Source organism: Ambystoma mexicanum, chromosome 4q (assembly GCF_040938575.1).
Source record: "Ambystoma mexicanum isolate Mex_15411 chromosome 4q, UKY_AmexF1_1, whole genome shotgun sequence".
Lineage (NCBI taxonomy): Eukaryota > Metazoa > Chordata > Amphibia > Caudata > Ambystomatidae > Ambystoma > Ambystoma mexicanum.
In genome coordinates this window covers 347,581,360-347,600,295 of record NC_090928.1, presented here as the reverse complement: position 1 = coordinate 347,600,295, position 18,936 = coordinate 347,581,360, and positions in this window count along the sequence as shown.

Sequence of the window (18,936 nt, the reverse complement as noted above, 5' to 3'; positions counted from 1 at the left end):
CTCCAATATGAACAGCAAGCACCTCCTTCCCTGTATGGGTTGGATAATGTATGTGTGTCAGCGCTTTGTGCAATAATGTGAGTGATATAACCACTCTCCCTGTGTTGTTTTGCCACCATAAGGTGACAGACAGAGATACTGTACATCCCTTCCTGAGCCACAGTTACTTTTCCTCCCTGGGTGCAGCTCCCTGCAGTTCCATAAAGTTCACTGGTAATATATTGTACCCCTCTTTGAGTATCATGGTCCTTGCATAATTGCATGCATGTGACAAAGCCTCCATTTCTAAAATGTTCCCAAAATAGGTGATACATTTTGCCTCGGCCTTTGCTGCTTCGTTTCACATTGAGATAAGAACCTTCCCTTTTGGGTGTGCTTGGCATTTTACAGTTGCTAATTGCTCTGGGAGATCTATGACATCTAGCAATCTTCCCAATAGGAGTATGTGCTGTACTGGTAACCCATCAGCATGTCTGAATAACCTCCTCATTCAACGTGACAGCCCAGTATGCACTGTGGATGTCACATAAGCTGAATCTGAATAAATTGTCACTTCCTTCCTCCTGCTGTGCTCTCACACCAATATTAAGGTAACTAATTCAGCTGCTTTTGCTGAATAACGTGATGGCAGTCGTGCACTTGTCACTACCTCACTTGTTACTTCCTCTCTCAGTCTCACTACTGCAGTCCCAGTAAGTCTTTCCCCACTCGTCTGGTCAATTGTTGAAGACCTGTCAATATAAAGCATGTTGCCCCCCTCAAGTGCATCCTCCTGTACCTTGCAAGTGTCACTGAATTCTTGGAAGTTTGCAGTGCAGTTGTGTGCATAGTCACCCTTTTCTACAACATCAGCGATAAACATCACCGGATTGACAAGTCTGCATCTCACTATCTTGAGAGCCAGTGTCACAATGTGCAAAAGTTCCTGCCCCCTGAGACTCCTCACCTGGTTCTTCAGCAGGGTTTGAAGACTTCGGTCTCCTTCTTCTCTCCGTTTGTAGACTTTCTCTTTCTTCACTTGACTGAATAGTCCTTCTTCCCTTCCTTCGTTCGAAGAGATAGGGGCGGTCTCCCCCCGAGGCCACCTTGCCCGCCTATAGATCTGGCAGTCAGGTGGACCCAGGGGAGTCCGCTCCTCAAACAGGGAAAAAGCCTGATAAGGCAGAAAAAACCCTGTGTTTCAATTGGGGCTCTTGATATGTCCGATGTGAAGACTGGAGAGGCTGGCGTAGTCCGGTATCAGTTGTAAATGCAAGCTCAAGGTTTGATCCTTATAGATGAGGGTTTGGCCACTCTCGGGAAGCGAAGAGAAAATCCAACCGGAGGCTAAGGAGTAGTTAGACGCAAAAGAATCCTGGACCAAGGTAAGAGAGGAAATAGAACGAGAGGCTACGAGCGTGAGAGAGTGAGAGTGTGTGAGCGCGAAAGAGAAAGAGAGGATGCGAGTGCGAGAGAGAAAGGGGAAGTGAGCGTGAGAGCGAAAGAGAGCAGTAGTGAAAGAGTAGGAGTGAAGGAGAATGGAAAAGAGAGAGAGAGCGATAGCGAAAGAGAACGGAAGAGCGAGAGAAAGAAAGAATGAAAGAGGGATAGACAGAGAGGGAAAGCGAGCGTCAGAGAGAGAAAGAGTAATCGGCGCGGGAGTAGCACGGGTCAGCTGACACCGAACACACCGCGAAAGAAAGATAGAAAATCCAAGCAGGTACAACAGGGAGGAACGAGAGAAGAGGAATCAAGCGAGGGCTGACAGAAGTAGAGAAAAATCGGTCAAGACGCTAAGGATAGCGAAATAACAGATGAAGCAAAAGTAATAAGATTCGCTTGACGGGGCACTGCAAGCAGACGAAAGTCAGGAGACTAACAAAGCGAGTTGCAACGCAAGTTGCAGGGGGGCGTGGTCTCCTATTATACCTGCCGGTCCTAGACGACTAGACCGTCAGGCGGACCGCTGTAGAGACTCAACACCGCCTCCATCTTGCCCAGAGTTTCCACGGCCGCGGTGTGACAGTATGCCCTCTCTTCATCGACTCTCCCCCAGGTTTTCCCGGATGTAGGCGATGGAACTGTCTTAAAAGTTGTGGGGCGTGAATATGCCTTCTGGGCTCCCAAGACCGTTCTGCGATCGAATACCCCTTCCACTGCACCAGGTATTGTAGAGATCCATGTCGGTAACGTGAATCCACCAGCCTCTCCACTTCATATTCTTCCGGTTCTGGTTCTTGGAGTTTAGAAGAGGGTATATGACGGTTCATGGGATCAGGATGATAAGCCTTCAGAAGGGAAGTATGAAAAACGGGGTGAATCCTTTTCAGCCTGGATGGAAGACGTAATCGAAAAGCCACAGGGTTTACTTGAGACAAAATGGGAAAAGGGCCTATAAAGCGGGCTGAGAATTTCCCTGGATGAACCCAACGTGGGAGATATTTGGTTGACAACCAGACCTTGGTTCCCACTTCCCATTCGGGGTTTTGAGATCTCTTTTTATCCGCATATTTCTTGTATCGAGCTCTACTTGCCTCCAACTGCTGAGTAGCATCCTTCTGGATGGATCGGAGCTCAAACAGGCGTTGATCTACCGAAGGGACTGAAGTTGGAGGTATTCCAAAGAGAGGTATATGTCTCGGATGATATCCGTAGGTAAAGTAGAAAGGGCTGCAACCAGTTGCCGAATGTACAGTGTTGTTGTAGGTGAATTCTGCTAGAGTTAGAAAGGATTTCCACCTATCTTGTTCCTGATGGCAAAAACAACGGAGATATTGTTCAAGGGTGGAATTTAGGCGTTCTGTCTGTCCGTTGCTTTGGGGATGATAACCAGAGGATAAAGCTCTCTTTATTCCTAGAGTACTACATAAAGCCGACCAGAATCGGGATGTGAATTGGGAGCCCCTGTCGGACACTATGGTCCGAGGTAGACCATGCAGTCTTACTATTTCTTTGAGGAAAACTTCAGCCGTTTCGGATGCAGATGGCAGGCCAGGCAAGGGAGAAAAATGAGCCATCTTGCTCAAAGTATCCACCGTAACCATGATAGCCGTTGATCCCATTGAAAGAGGGAGATCCACGATGAAATCAGTGGAAATGTGTTCCCAGGGTTGTGATGGTAGAGGTTCTTGTTGGAGTAACCCCATGGGCCGATGAGTAATGGGTTTATTGGCCGCACAAACCGGACAAGCCTTCACGTATGTTCTGACGTCCTGGTCCATAGTCGGCCACCAGAAATATCTGGATATCAGATGGAGGGTTGCTTCTTGGCCCTTATGTCCTGCCGAAGGGAGATCATGGCACCAGAATAAGGCTTGTGTCTGAAGTTTCTCAGACGGTAAATACAGTGATCCTTGATGAAAAAATAGTTTCCCTCTCCTTTCCATACTGGTCCTATGGTCAGAAGAGACACCAGGGAAATTAGTCGAACGCTCAACTTCTTGTATGAAGGAATTGATAATTCCTAAGATTCTCTTACCAGGAAGTATCTCACCCAGGCTCTGTTCTTCCTTGGGCTCCAGACTGCGGGACAGAGCGTCAGCTAAGGTATTCTCCTTTCCTGGAAGGTAGGTTATTTCAAAGTCGAACTGGGAGAAAAAATACGCCCAGCGGGCGTGACGAGAATTACGGCATTCCATCTGTTGCAAAACCTTGAGATTCCGGTGGTCCGTGCGAACCAGAAAGGGATGGGCAGCCCCCTGCAGTAAATGTCTCCACTCTATACATGCCTGACGAATAGCCAGTAATTCTCGTTCCAGAACAGAGTAGTTCCTCTCACTCGGTGTAAGAGTTCTGGAATAGTAGGCCACCGGATGTTCTGCTCCATCCTTGCTTGCTTGTAGGAGAACAGCTCCTATGGCACCTCCGGAAGCATCCGTCTCCACCACAAAAGGAAGAGACTGATTTGGTTGCACTAGGATGGGAGCGGTGGTGAAAGTCTTCTTAAGTAAGAGAAAGGCTTGATCCGCCTCCTTATCCCAATCGAACTTCTGACCCTTCTTAAGCAAACGGGTTATTGGTAGTACAATATCCGAGAAGTTGGGAATAAACCTTCTGTAAAAGTTAGATAGTCCCAGAAATCTCTGAATATCCTTGGGATTCCTGGGAGTAGGCCATAGGAGAACTGCCTTAACCTTCTCCGAATCCATCTGTACTCCTTCCTTAGAAAGGATGAATCCTAAATAGGATACTGAAGAGGTTTCGAAAACACATTTCTCAGGTTTGACCAGTAGTTGATGTTCTCTCAGCCTTTGAAGGACCTGCGTGACGTGTCTTCGATGTTCAGAGAGGGAGGAAGAGAAAATCAAAATATCGTCTAAATAGACAACCACAGAGATGTATAACATGTCTGAGAAGATCTTGTCAACAAACCTTTGGAACACGGCAGGAGCATTCACTAGTCCGAAGGGCATTACCCGATACTCAAAGTGTCCCATGGGAGTCCTAAATGCCGTCTTCCATTCATCTCCTGCCCTTATTCTCAACAAATGATAGGCTCCTCGAAGGTCTAACTTTGTAAAGATAGAGGCTCCTTCCACAGCTTCAAGTACCTCCTTGATGAGAGGCATGGGGTACCTATCCCTGATGGTCATGCTATTCAGCCCACGGTAGTCTATACACGGCCTTAATTCAGTGGTTCCCTTCTTGGGAATGAAGAACATTGAGGCTCCTGCTGGGGAACGGGATTCTTGTATTAAACCGTTTTGCAGATTGGCATCCAAGTACTCCTTCAAGGCTCTTCTTTCCGGAAGGGACATAGGATACATACGACCAAAAGGAACAGATGACTCGGGCTTTAGGTCGATACCGCAGTCCTCTGCTCGATGTGGGGGTAAAGAACGAGGTAGCCTGTCTTCAAAGATTTCAGCATACTCCTGATAATGCGGTGGAATCGTTTGGACCACTGTAGTGCATGTCGATTGTGCTTTCCCCTTCTTCATCAAAGGAGAGGGTTGTGGTAGACATTCCTTTGAACAATACTGTGACAAAAAACAGACGGTATTTGCGGACCAATCAATCCTGGGATTATGTTTCCGTAGCCAGGGTATGCCTAGGATGATTGGGAAATGGGCTGCTCTTATAACATCAAAGACAATCCGTTCTTGGTGTTGAGACAAAGACATGTTAGCCGGAACTGTCTCCTTAATGATGGGACCGGATGAAAGGGGTACACCATCGACTCCTTCTACAGGCAAAGGGCAGGCCTTCTGACGTAGGGGTATGCCTTGTTCTTGAGCCCACTGGATGTCAATAAAGTTACCGGCCGCACCACAATCCAACATAGCTAGTACTTCAACAGATAGGGAGGATTCAAATGTTAGACGCACAGAAAACACCATAAGACTGTTGTTATCCGCAGAGGGATCCTGGTGAGTAGAATTGCAGGGATTCCTTGATCCTGCCCGGTTCCTTTCCCTGCTCAAGACCGGGGAGGCGCGTTTCCCGGACGTCTCGGGGGCACATCTGGACAGGTTCGGAGCAAATGTTTCGAAGATCCGCAGTACATGCAGAGACCCAGGTCTCTGCGTCTCTTGCGTTCCTCGGGGTTCAAAGGACCTCGGGTTGTTCCTATTTGCATAGGCTCTTCCTGTTGTGGTCTGTTAGGAGAACCTATCGAGGGATTCCCTCCTATGGGATGGAGTCTGAATCTCCTTCTTTCCAACCTTCGTTCATGCAATCTGTACTCCAGTTGCAGGGATAAAGTCACCAACTCTTGGAAGGAGGTAGGACGCGCCATTCTGGCCAGCTCATCCTTGAGTTCATCCTGTAAACCTCGGCGAAAAAGGGTCTGTTGAGCCGAATCTGGCCATCCGGAGTCTGTGGCCAGTTTGGTAAAGGTAGAGGCATAAGTCTGTACATCTTGATTGCCTTGACGGAGATCTAGGAGGGTTTCATAAGAAGAATATTGGACTTCTGGTCTCTCAAACCTGGCACACAACAGTTGAGTGAACTGAGCGTAATCCGCTAGCGCAGGGTCTGCGAGTGTTATCAGTGGGGTTGCCCAAGCCAGAGCGTTACCCGTAAGGTTGGAAACAAGAAACCCTACCTTAGTTCTATCCAATTCATATGCCCTGGGCCGAAAAGTGAAGTAAACCATACAGGCATTCAGGAATTCCTTTAGGTGTTTCGGATTACCATCGTACTTCCCAAAAGAAAAGGTCAGAGGAGGTAGATCGCCTCGGGATTCTTCTCGTGTCGCAACCTGTTGGCGTAAGTTAGCGTTCTCGGTCCGGAGATTCTGTACCTCGGCCTGAAGGCCCTGAATAGCTGTAACCATCTCCTGGAATTGTTCTAAGGAGGCCATGCCGGTAGTTGGGCGTTGCAATCTGTCACAATGTGCAAAAGTTCCTGCCCCCTGAGACTCCTCACCTGGTTCTTCAGCAGGGTTTGAAGACTTCGGTCTCCTTCTTCTCTCCGTTTGTAGACTTTCTCTTTCTTCACTTGACTGAATAGTCCTTCTTCCCTTCCTTCGTTCGAAGAGATAGGGGCGGTCTCCCCCCGAGGCCACCTTGCCCGCCTATAGATCTGGCAGTCAGGTGGACCCAGGGGAGTCCGCTCCTCAAACAGGGAAAAAGCCTGATAAGGCAGAAAAAACCCTGTGTTTCAATTGGGGCTCTTGATATGTCCGATGTGAAGACTGGAGAGGCTGGCGTAGTCCGGTATCAGTTGTAAATGCAAGCTCAAGGTTTGATCCTTATAGATGAGGGTTTGGCCACTCTCGGGAAGCGAAGAGAAAATCCAACCGGAGGCTAAGGAGTAGTTAGACGCAAAAGAATCCTGGACCAAGGTAAGAGAGGAAATAGAACGAGAGGCTACGAGCGTGAGAGAGTGAGAGTGTGTGAGCGCGAAAGAGAAAGAGAGGATGCGAGTGCGAGAGAGAAAGGGGAAGTGAGCGTGAGAGCGAAAGAGAGCAGTAGTGAAAGAGTAGGAGTGAAGGAGAATGGAAAAGAGAGAGAGAGCGATAGCGAAAGAGAACGGAAGAGCGAGAGAAAGAAAGAATGAAAGAGGGATAGACAGAGAGGGAAAGCGAGCGTCAGAGAGAGAAAGAGTAATCGGCGCGGGAGTAGCACGGGTCAGCTGACACCGAACACACCGCGAAAGAAAGATAGAAAATCCAAGCAGGTACAACAGGGAGGAACGAGAGAAGAGGAATCAAGCGAGGGCTGACAGAAGTAGAGAAAAATCGGTCAAGACGCTAAGGATAGCGAAATAACAGATGAAGCAAAAGTAATAAGATTCGCTTGACGGGGCACTGCAAGCAGACGAAAGTCAGGAGACTAACAAAGCGAGTTGCAACGCAAGTTGCAGGGGGGCGTGGTCTCCTATTATACCTGCCGGTCCTAGACGACTAGACCGTCAGGCGGACCGCTGTAGAGACTCAACACCGCCTCCATCTTGCCCAGAGTTTCCACGGCCGCGGTGTGACAGCCAGGCTAGATAGTAACTCCTTGTACCCCGAGGCCCTTTGTGTTTTCAGTATGCTTTTCGGTCTTTCCAGTATTGCAAAGAGACCATGCTCCAAGTAAAGAGTGGTGCTGTAGTCCATGGTAATACTCGCTGATTTGTTACTGCAAATGCGGCTGCAGCTAATGCTTGTCCGCATGGTGTCCTCTCATTACTGGGCCTAATTTCCCACTGTATTAAGCCAGAGGCTTGTGCCCCAAACTGGTCTTCTGTGTCAGTACTGCTGTCATTACTACTCTGTCAGAGTGTGAGAACAGAACAAATTCCCTTTGTTAGTCTGGGATCCCTAACATAGGAGCTGTTCATATTGTTTCTTCAGCTCTTTAAATGGTTCAGTCATTTCTGTGATCCATCATCCATCTTATTATCTTCTCCTCTTTCTGTGCTTCTTTTAGTGCACCTAATAAAGTCCTAGTGAAAGTGCTGTAATCGAATACCCATGTCCTGTAGTAATTACATAGCCCCAAAAACTGATGCATTTCCCTAACTGTTGTGGGATTTGTTGTCCTGCATATTGCCTCTGCCCTCTTTGGAAACACTCATCAGCCATTTTATGAGATCATCTGCCCAATGTATAACACTTCTGTCTGGAAATATTGCAGTTTGGTCTTGACCACAGTGTATCCCTTGGCTGCTAGTACTGTCTGCTAGAACTGTCAGCATGTGCACTGAGTTATTTCTACACTGTTCTCTGTCTTGCTGAAAATCAATACGTCATCTGCATACTCTATAACCGTGTTCTCCATCTGCATGTTACATAGGTCCATCTGAAGGATTCTATTGAATATGAAAGGTGATTCACACACTGTACCCTTGAGGAAGTCTTGTATGTTTGCACTTCTTATTTCTATATAGAAATGAAGTTAAGTCGTGTGAGTCTGGATGTAATGGTATAGAGAAGAACGCATTCTTCAAATCTATGACTGTGAAGTAGGTAGCTTCCGTGGGGATGCTGCACAAAATAGTTTGTGGGTTCAGAACTAAAGGATATTCTGCTTCTACAATATGGTTAAGAGGGCGCAAGTCCTGTATAAAATGCCATGACACCCCTGTCACCTTTCTGACAGAGTACACTGCAGTGTTGCATGATGATTCCGATGACACTAGGATGCCCTGCTTCCCTAGTACTGCAATGGTCTCATAGATACCTTCATCTGCCTCCCTTGAAAGTGGGTATTGTTTAAATTGTGGTAAAATTGCTCCTGGCTTCAGTTTAATTTTCACAGTTCCTATCCCCTTCAGAAGCCACACATCATAGGGAATTGTGGTCCATAGGATGCTTGGGGCTTTTGCCAAATCCATCTCAAGAAAGGTTGGTGGTACTTTTGTTGAACTCAGATGCATATGAACTTCACAAGTGTTATACTACTCCATCCAGATTAATCATACTGAAATATACTTACATTTCTTGTGAAAAATGACCAGATAAGCCTCCATTTAGGAGGGTTCACATACAGAGAATGTCTGACACCCCTACAGGACAGATGATGTTTCTGAACCGTTAACAGTGCCAGGCTATCAGAGCGCAGCTTACAGCCCGGTGTGTATTTCTTTTGTCAAAAGAAAAGAAGGTTAAGTTTAGGCTAGACTGCAGGATAGGATGCTGTACATGTTTTTAAAATAATTTGCTGTTTAAATGCAAGCCAACGTAACTTGCTCTGGTATGACAACATATGCATGAAACGCTGTAGGTTAAAGATAAGAAGGGCAGTAAATAAAATTAAAGCAGCTAGAGACTACACAACAACATCCCACAATACCCTCAACCAAAGGGTCCTAATAAAATCTAGTCAATTTCACCATAAAAGTATCATATCCCAGTGAAAGGTCCTCTTTTAAACTACTGTCACAATTTTAGAAAAGTATCTATTATTAACTGTTGCTCTCAGAGGAACGATGAATTGTTCTAACTTTTTAAATTTGGTTTCTGGTCAAAGACATGTATTACGCACTAATGCAGCTCAGAAGCAGCTCATTGTTAGGGGAGTGTGGGCACACTTTCCACACACATTATGCTCAAGAGCCAGTTAGGAATGCATCCAGGCTTCTAAGCTGTGCTCTTCCTAGCTTACTTTATGGTCATTGTGCAACCCGCTCGGACGCTGATTCCCCACGTTCTTTCCCCACATAAGACATGCTGCCAGCCAGTGCCAGAAAAAACCCTGTGGAGGTCCCTAGGCAGTCAAATTTCCAGGGCCCCCTCACAAATCGTTTTCCTAATTTGTTTTTAATGTTATCAACAAACAGTTTTAATAGGTTTTGATGATGTGTTAAAACAAGCATTCTGTATTGGATTTCTGTAGCCCTGAGCAGTCTGAGTTGAAAGCATGCCTGTCTAGTGGTGTTCCCTTCCATGTATGATACAAAAGCTGCCATGGGGGTAGTAGCACTAACAGGACACTCTTGACCACCTACGGTTGCTTTCACCTTACCATACCTACCCTACCCCGACGAGAAACAGTCTCATTTATAAATATCGAATTCATACCTTGGTGCCGTGCACACCACATTTTGTGTATGTCTCACTGACACCATTCCTCCCCCACCTACCCACCTATACATGTCCCTCAGCTACTTGCTTGTCCTCATCAATATAAACAACGTCATTTTGTAACAGCATCCTGCTTGTGCAATGCCTCCTCCATCTGCAGTATTGCCATATGTACAACAGCTACTTGGAAACGTGATTCGTATGAATAATACAACTAATCATGTTTGTGGCACACAGCAAACTAAATAGTCTCTTAACAATTGGTTTTATTATTACCTACCTTAAGCAAGCCGAGCGACTCCAACAGATAGAGGACGGGGAGGACCGAAAAACAGGTTCCATTTTGATGCCGCTGGTGCTGCGCTGGGCCTTTGATGACTACTAGTCCTGCTACTGCATGCCTGTGCGCCACAGCCAGGGTGTGCCTTAGACACACTGAGTCTGCGCTTGGGCCCTGGCTGACACGCACAGGTACATAAGTTAAAAAAACACTGAAATGCAAGTCAGAAGGAGGGTGTAGCCACACAGTGTGTGGTGGAAGACTGATATGATTTGAAAGGAAAAAAAGAGAATGCTAACGCGGTGCAGCACCTAAGGGCCTCTGCCTTGCTGCTGCTGGTGACAGCTGGCCTGCTCAGCTAAGAAGTGCCAAAAAAAAAGAGTGCCAGTGTCCAGCCCCTAGTGGGGCCCCCAAAAGGAATGGGGTCCATAAGCTAGTGCCTACTTTGCCTATTGAGACCTAAAAATAAACAAATAAACAAATAAATTGGGTAATCTGGCACTGCTGCCACTGGGTTTTTTCATAACCCAGAAACGACTATGAAGCCAAATTCGAGGAAAGTTAGGCACTTTCTCTGAGAAAGAGTATTCAGAAGTGCCTGATATTGCAGCACCTCAGGCAGGCTGGTCTTAGGGCCTGCTTTCCTTAATTGGCAGTTCAATTACTGAGTCCCTCTCTTAGAGTGTGGATTCCGTCTTCATTGGGTCAATGTCAAAATTGAGCAATGCTCAGACCACCTTCTAACTGCCGTCTCCTTCTTAGACAGTTGCCCTGCCCGATCTGATGTCAATTAAGTGTGCTAATCAAGGGGCCTCAGAAGTAAGGGGGAACACTGAGTAGGTGCCAGGGATGGGTGCAGTATTATTTTTTTAGAGTTCCCCTGTCTTGGGACAAGTAGTGTTATTAACGCCAAGAATCTCTCTGACCAGGAGGTTGTGGTTTCACCGGCCAAGGGAGTATGCATTTGGAAGGCTCGGTTCATGGAAGATCAGGATGCTTTTCCCAATTTTGAAATCTGGGGGAGGTTGTTTTCATTGATGAGGGCCCTACTACTAGCAACACTGAAGACCCAGACTGTATTTGGATGCAGGATCCTTCCAGCCTTCTCATGATTGAACTGGCCGCTGTTTTACACCCTATACCGATGGTGGCACCTCCAAATTGGACGGCAGGGCATTGAGGAGCAGTAGCGAGATTGATGACCCTGGTGGGACTACGCAGGTTGTGCTGTGTGGGTCTGATTTGAAGGGGATTAGCCACATTGTTTCCTATCTTTCTGTCAGTAAGGATATTAGACACACTAAAGCTGTGTTGCTGATTCATATTTCTCTGAGTCTTTTGGTGAGGGTTTTGTGGTTCACTGTGCCAAAGGCTGCTGACGGGTCTAGTAGTATAAGAGCCAACATGATGGTAGAGTTGGCGTTGTTTTTTAGATAATTCCATATGGACAGTAATGATGTTTCCGTTCCTCTCATTGATCTGACACTGACTTGTGCTGGATCTACTATCCAGTTGTTTTCTAAGTGTTTCAGGATTTGTTCATATACATAGTTTTCAAGAAGCTTTGCAGGGTATGGGATTTTTGATATCAGTCAGTAGTTACTGAGAGCTTCTATGTTTCCCAAGGGGTCTTTCAGGAGTGATTTGATTTATGCTGATATGAAGCGTTTTTTGCACTTTTCCTTTTGTCAGTGAGTCGTTGAATATGTTGCAGAAGTATTCTACCTGTGTTTTTGCGGTAAGGATAGTCTTGTGCACGTGTGTTGGACAAGTGTCTGTCAGTGAGCCTGCTCTGTTGCTTTTGTTGACTAGGTTTGTACATTTTGCTGCCGAGATAGGTGAGAAGTCGATTAGTCTTGTGGTTCGTTCGTGTGTTTTTTGGGTAGTGGTGTTGGTGTTTTTGGGACTGCGCTTGATAACTTGCTGGATACTTCTGATTTTGTTTTGAAGTTCCTATGACATTGAAATGCCGGTCTTTTAAACTTAGTACTGAACATGAATTGATATTTGAGGACATTTAATGTCAAAGTAAATCCAGAACCAACAATTAAACAATTGAACAATTGGCCTATGTGGAACCACAACCAAGACGTGTTTCGATCCTATGGGTCTTTTTCAAGGCGTAGACTGGACATGTTACCCATGTAGTCAGAGTTGTTCCAAAGAGCTTCTATGTGGGAATGCGACCACCCGGTCTGTTATACAGGGCTGATCACCGCCAGATGAATTTAAAAATATATATATATCAGCTAAGCTCTTTGGACCAACTCCGAACTAGCATTTTCCACTTGCTTGATCTTTACAATCAACACAACTGTTTGAATCAATAGATTGCACTACAAGGTCTAGGAAATCTACACACTATATGAAAAACACATCTGGTTGCAAATTTTAAGATACAAAGATCGGTCTTGAATAGACCAAAACAACCACGGGTTGCTTTAACATAGGGTGTGTTTTTAAAACATATAAGAAATGTTGGAAATAAGAGTGTACTTTTAAGCCCTGAGGAAAATCTTTTGAGAGGTCGAAACATGTGTCGGCTGTAGACAATACATGTCCAATAAAAAATTTAAAAAGAGGAGTAACATATCTGTAATACTCAAGTTAAGGGAATTATGGGATAGTGGTGCAGGTGGCCAGTTAGTCTGTTATACCTAGATAATATAATGGCTTGTACTCCAGCAGTGTAGGGTTGGTGAGGCTGGTCTCCACAAAGACATTTGGAGAGAACATCTTCTTTGACACTCACTTTGGTGTCAGGGGCCCTAAAGTCATCATTTAGAACTATTCAAGCTTTCCCAGTATTTCAACGGTGGCCTGACACTTCCATCAGAGTGGGTGCAGTCAGAAACTGCAACCAGCCTGGTGGGTCACCTTAGGCCAACTTTTAAAGTCCCCACAGCACACCTGGACATTGTGGCAGCACCAATCAATGATCTGTGATTGTGGTGCATGTTCTACAGTGTTATTCTGAATTACTGCTATAATCCAGTATGCCCCTGGATGCCCCTATAGAATGTACCATAAGAAGTGTAGAGAACAGATGGGATCTCAGTAGTGCACACAACTGCACTTAGCACTTTGGCAGAGGAATTGATAAAACCACTTGCCTCACATTTTGGAAGCCCGTCTATTTTTAGGAATCAAAATACCTCCAAGTTAAATATTGTACGTAAATGACTTCCATGACACAAAGGAGAAGCTAAGAGACAAAAACATGGCTCAAATTATCCTTTTTTCGTTTCTCAAAGTCGAACGACAAGGTTGTAAGAGAAATTGGGCCTCATTACGAGGTTGGAGGTAGCCTTGCCGGTAAGAGCGGCAAGGCTACCTCCATACCGGCATGAAAGTCCGGCACCCGCGAATTGCCCTTTCGCGGGTGCCAGTGCCGATAGATCCCATTCCCATTTCAGCCCCACAGGGCTCAATGGGAATGGGGATGCCTGTTCATAACGCTGCTGGAGCTACAGGCATGCTGTGCTCGCGGGGGCCTTTCATTCCGCCAGGGCAGACCTGGCGGAATGAAAGACACCTGCGGCACAACTCGGAGTTTGCCGGTCCGGTTACAACGCTACTGGCAAGCATACCGGTACCGTTGTTACCGGACCAGCAACCTCGTAATGAGGCCCAATGCTGGCGGTAGCCGTGCTGTTAAAAACGGCATGGCTGCCGCCGGAGTTGCATTTTTTTCAGGCACCCGTGAATGGGCAAGAACCTTGTTACGGGGACCCGATACTTGCCCATTTTTGGGTGATGGAATCAAGGGCCTCCTCATCCCCATTCTGCCCCATAGGGTTGAATAGGGTTGAATGGGAATGGAGACGTCGGATGCACCGGCACAACTCTGCATGTGCTGGTGCATCCGACGTGCTCTGCTTGCGGGTGCCGTTACACCCGCCAGGGAAAACCTGGCAGGTGAAACGGATCCTGCGAGCAGCGCCTGTAGTATGGCGGTCCAGGAAGTACGGTACCAGCATGCTTACCGTTACCGTACTTCCCAGACCGCCATGCTCGTAATGTGAGGGCCCATGAGTATATTTGAGTACCTGTGAAGCTTCACAGCAAGTAATCATTGCTTTCTATGGAATTCTTTGTCTTCTTGCCTCCCTATGTGTTGGCTATTTGGGGATTTTTTTGGTCTTAACTTCCAAAAAGGGCTTGGTTGACAATGCATGTGCCCACTGCACTTCAATGTGGGAACCATTTTATTTAGTATATCTGCGCTGTTATGAATTTTCACCAAAAGGGGGCGAGGTGGGCCTTCAGAAAGCCGTTTCACGTGATATCAATTGAGCAGTTTTTTAAATATTTATACAGAGAATAAGAATATGTCTTGGGTACTCTGAAGAATCCTGGACAATAGCATGGGTAATGCAATTTAGCATCCACGTTATGCACCATTATCTTTGGCAATATATGCGTCACTATTGTCCTAATAAACACATCCACAGGGTTTTGTGTCGACAGTACTGATTTTAAGTGTGAAAGTCTATTTAAATGCAGTTGCAATGCACATCATTTAGGAGAAGCGCAACTTCCTAGAATCTGCGAAGTGTTGCGAGAGCTGATTTCTCCAGTGCGCCTGACTGCACGTCTGTTATGAAACATTGTGTGTCATTATTGTAGTTTTAATTGGACTCAGGTGTTTGCAGATCATTATCGAATGTGAGGCTTGTGTAAGAGAAAAACCTAATAATAAACAGTTCCGCGTAAAAGGGTGCTCCTGCTGTCACGTTGGCAGCACGTGTAAGCAAACACTCGCATTGACATGCAGGGTTCAGAACCTTATTGAATACTCGCAGAATGGATTTTATATAGGTTTGTAATTAGCTGAAGGCAATTTCCCGAGGTGAAGTTTGGACTTCATTAATGGAAGCTCTGCTTTGAGAATCCTTAAGTTCGTCTCCCTGGCCTGCATTATATAAAGCAATCGATTCTGACTCACACAGCACGCTCAGTTTCTCATCACCCTTGGTCTGTGCGCTCGCTCTTTTGGCTTCTAACGCCGCACCCCGGGCCCTCTCTGAAAGGATCTCCTTGGCAGCTGGCATTTTTTTTAGTGCTGTGCAATGGGGACACATGGCTCGGTGCGCACTGTACCTGCTCTGGAGCACAGCCCTGGGCAGCTGCCTTTCGCCTGCACCGTCGAAGTCAGAATCCAACGCAGCCTAAGTTTAACAGCGCGTTCCCTGGGAAGATGACCTCTGCCAAGGACTTTGCTTTAAAGAATCTTAATTGTAAAGGCATTTCACTGCATGTTTCATTAGACAGGAGTACATCGGGCCAGTCTCCCATGAATTGTAGAGAAATTGAAGTGCAGTGTTTACAGCTGGAAGAAGCAGAGGCAGTATCGTGTCACCTGCAGCAGGTTGTCATGAATATGACAGAGTCCTTTTAGCTCCATAAAGCAGACTCGGCATCATATGCCTATAATTACATGTATGTTCTATGATCTTGACAATCGTAATGCAAATCGGGCCAACAAAAGTGACGTCCACTGCTTTAATCTGAATTCGGTATTGTCAGACAGCACATCCTTTTTCCATATCGCATAGCACAATAAGGGATTGCCTATGCTTCATAAGCGTGTGCGCTCCTTATGCACCACGTTGCAGAATACCAGTCTTGCTTAATCTTATTAACACCCCACACCAAAGGGGGAATCTACCTGATTGCATTACATTGCTCAACCTCTTACATGGTGATACCCCATCAACCAATGAAGGAGTCCTGGATACCCCCTATTCGTCCCAGAGGCATTCATCTTTCCCCTATAGACACCTGCCTGTGATCTGGTCAGACCAGGTCCTTCGTCTCTCCTCCCTTGAATATGAATCTGACCTGTGTGCGGTAACCCACGCTGCAGACCAAAGACTGTTCTGATGAGGAGGAAACACGCCTTTGCTCCCTGTGTGTTTTACTGTCAGGTTTTGTTCTTTCACATGTTATGCCTCTTCCTATCATCTGTTCCTAAACCTCTTGAAGCCACTACTAAGAGACATGATAATTTGCTCTGTAAGTTAAAGTTATCTTGAGACTTAGGGGCTGATTCATGGAATTTGTGCGCCGAAAAACAGGGATTTGTGCGCCATTCTGCCCGCAAATCCCCATTTGTTAAACAGGGATTTGCGGCCAGAATGACGCACAAATCCCTATTTTTCAGCACAGAAATTCCATGAATCAGCCCCAAAGCAACTTTTCCTTCTATCCCAGTGATCCATTCAATTGGGATTTCAGGCATTTATATCCCACTAGGAGATATATCCATCAATGAAGCTGTGTGAACATTAGCCATGGGCAGTGTAAAACAGTGCAAAGAATTAGTTATATCAGCAAAACAACATAATGTGTTGCAGATAGCCCTTCGACTGCCTTACTTAAATAAACCTAACATAACCTTCATCTAAATACAAACCTTCTTTGTCACTTCCTTTACAAACTGAAAGAAGACAACCTCTAAAGAACACTATTTTGCTTCCTTCAAAAAGTCAGAAGTGTTCAATCAGATATTGGCAACGATCTGCCAGTTTTCTTCCGACACATCTGTGAATACTCTTCTGCCAGATGGTGCTGGACATTTGTTCTCCTCCATTGACACAGATTTCAAAAATATCCTTCCATTATTTTGACCTAACTCCAGCCAAGTGATTTATCGCTTTGATTGTAGCAAAGTCTAAGGCTATAGTAATTCATCCTGTTATGGCCAAGTTCATCAGTCTGACCTTGTATACAGGCCTGCTTCCCCCAACCATAAAAGAGGCTCCTCTGCTGCTGTGAGAAAACCTTCCCCTGAGCCAACGAGCTATTAGAATGATTTACCCAGTGCTGGGCTTCCCGGGATCTCTATGATCTTGGAAATTGTGTTTATTGGTTCTGCTGCAGAGATTTCTGAAAACTATCGGGTCCTTAGGAACTTTACCAATACACTATTTAACCCGCACATGGAACAAAGAATGCACTTCTTTTAGTCTGGGATGACACTCTCGCCTTTGCAGACAAATTCCATATATTCCTGCTGGATGTATGTGTGGTTTTTGGTATCATAAATCCACACCTACTCTTACATTGGTTATCAAAAGTCACATTTATCTAAAGAACCTCTTGGGACTGCTTTTCTTCTTTCTTAAGTGAACATGACAACAAGGTCAGCTTGGCCTCATCCATTCACCAGTAGCCAACACGGACTGCATGGCGCCCTATGGGACCTCCGCCCCTTAGTCCTCTTTCACATTGATCTGGTTCCACAATTTCTGGTTCCACAATTGAATCGACACAGGGTTCTCAACCTTAGATCAGATTCCTATGGCTCGCACATTGTGTCTTGTTTCAATGCTGCCCTGCACAATTTGTCATCCCCCTCTGTTGTCTTTGACCCAGTTAGTGAGTGGATGTGAACGAGTGAACTTTAATTCAGTTTTTCTATGGCAGAGGTACCTCTGCTGGGCCTTCACTCCTATAGAATTCAGTTCATCACTCTGCAAACCCTGTTTTTAAAGCCACTAGTCAAAGCTCACAGATTGGTTAGGACATGTGCTTCAAATTACAGGTAAGTGTGGTCATCAAAGGATCTTTCTTTAAGATTCTCCAGTTTAGGTGGATGCCGTCTTACATCCCTACTAACACTAGCCAGGAACGGGTAGGATTGCTGGTAAAATCAAAATGGCAGCATGTGAACTTCATCTACACTGGAATTTCTATCTATTGGCTTTAGTGATTGAAAACTGTGCAAGGTCCTGCCGTGCAACTGATTTTTGATATTTCTAAATCCACATTTCTTTTCAATACAGCGGCACTGGCCTCCGGTCGAAAAACAAGTCCAGTTTAATGGTCGCCACCTGCCTTTCAAAGGTTTGCTTGGCCCGGATAATGTCGAAATCCTTCAAACATGTCTCCTTACCTACCCCTCAGACATCTGCGTCTTGTGAGGCCTTTCCGTTGGCCACAATATGCTTAACATCAAAACCAGAATTGGCAAACACTTCTCAGTCGGCACAAGCTCCCAAGATCTGGAACTCACTTCCATGCATGACACATCTTCCGTCAAATGTACTGTGCTTTAGGAAAGCAGTACAAACTGCACGGTTCCCAAAAGTCTCTTAATCATGGTCCTGCAATGGTTCCAAAGTTTGGTTTGGGGTTCACATTACTGTTCTGCACCAAGAGGGAATTCAGTTGTATCTACCATCTACCCTGTGCAGCCACATACAACCTCAGATCACAGGGACAAGCACTCCCGCATACTTTCAGTCTTATTTGCCGAACATAACCAACGTATGCCAGGGTGCAATGGTCAAATGCCCAAGTGCAGCCTCACATTCGTCATCACTGCAATCTGTTCTATTGTAAGTAACGGTGTCCAGTCACAGATCGAATGCCCTTTTTTTCAAAACCAAAAGGACCGAAAAAAATAATTTCAAATGTTTTTGTACTTATTTATTTATATATTTTTTAGTTTAGTATGCATAAAAAAGTTTTTAAAAAAAGAAAACGGGTGGTTGGGGGGAACCGCCCCATAAAAAAAATAAAAAAAAATACAGGTACAGCGATGCTATGGACACGCAGAACCTCATATGCTACGGTAGAAACACGCCAAAGTATAACACAGCCTCATTGTGATCTCAAATGAGTTGTGCAAATGTGTTGACATGGGAGAGCAATGCTAGTTATGAGGAGCCCATACAGAGACAAGGGGGATGGAGGCAAGATGATCTGATTAATT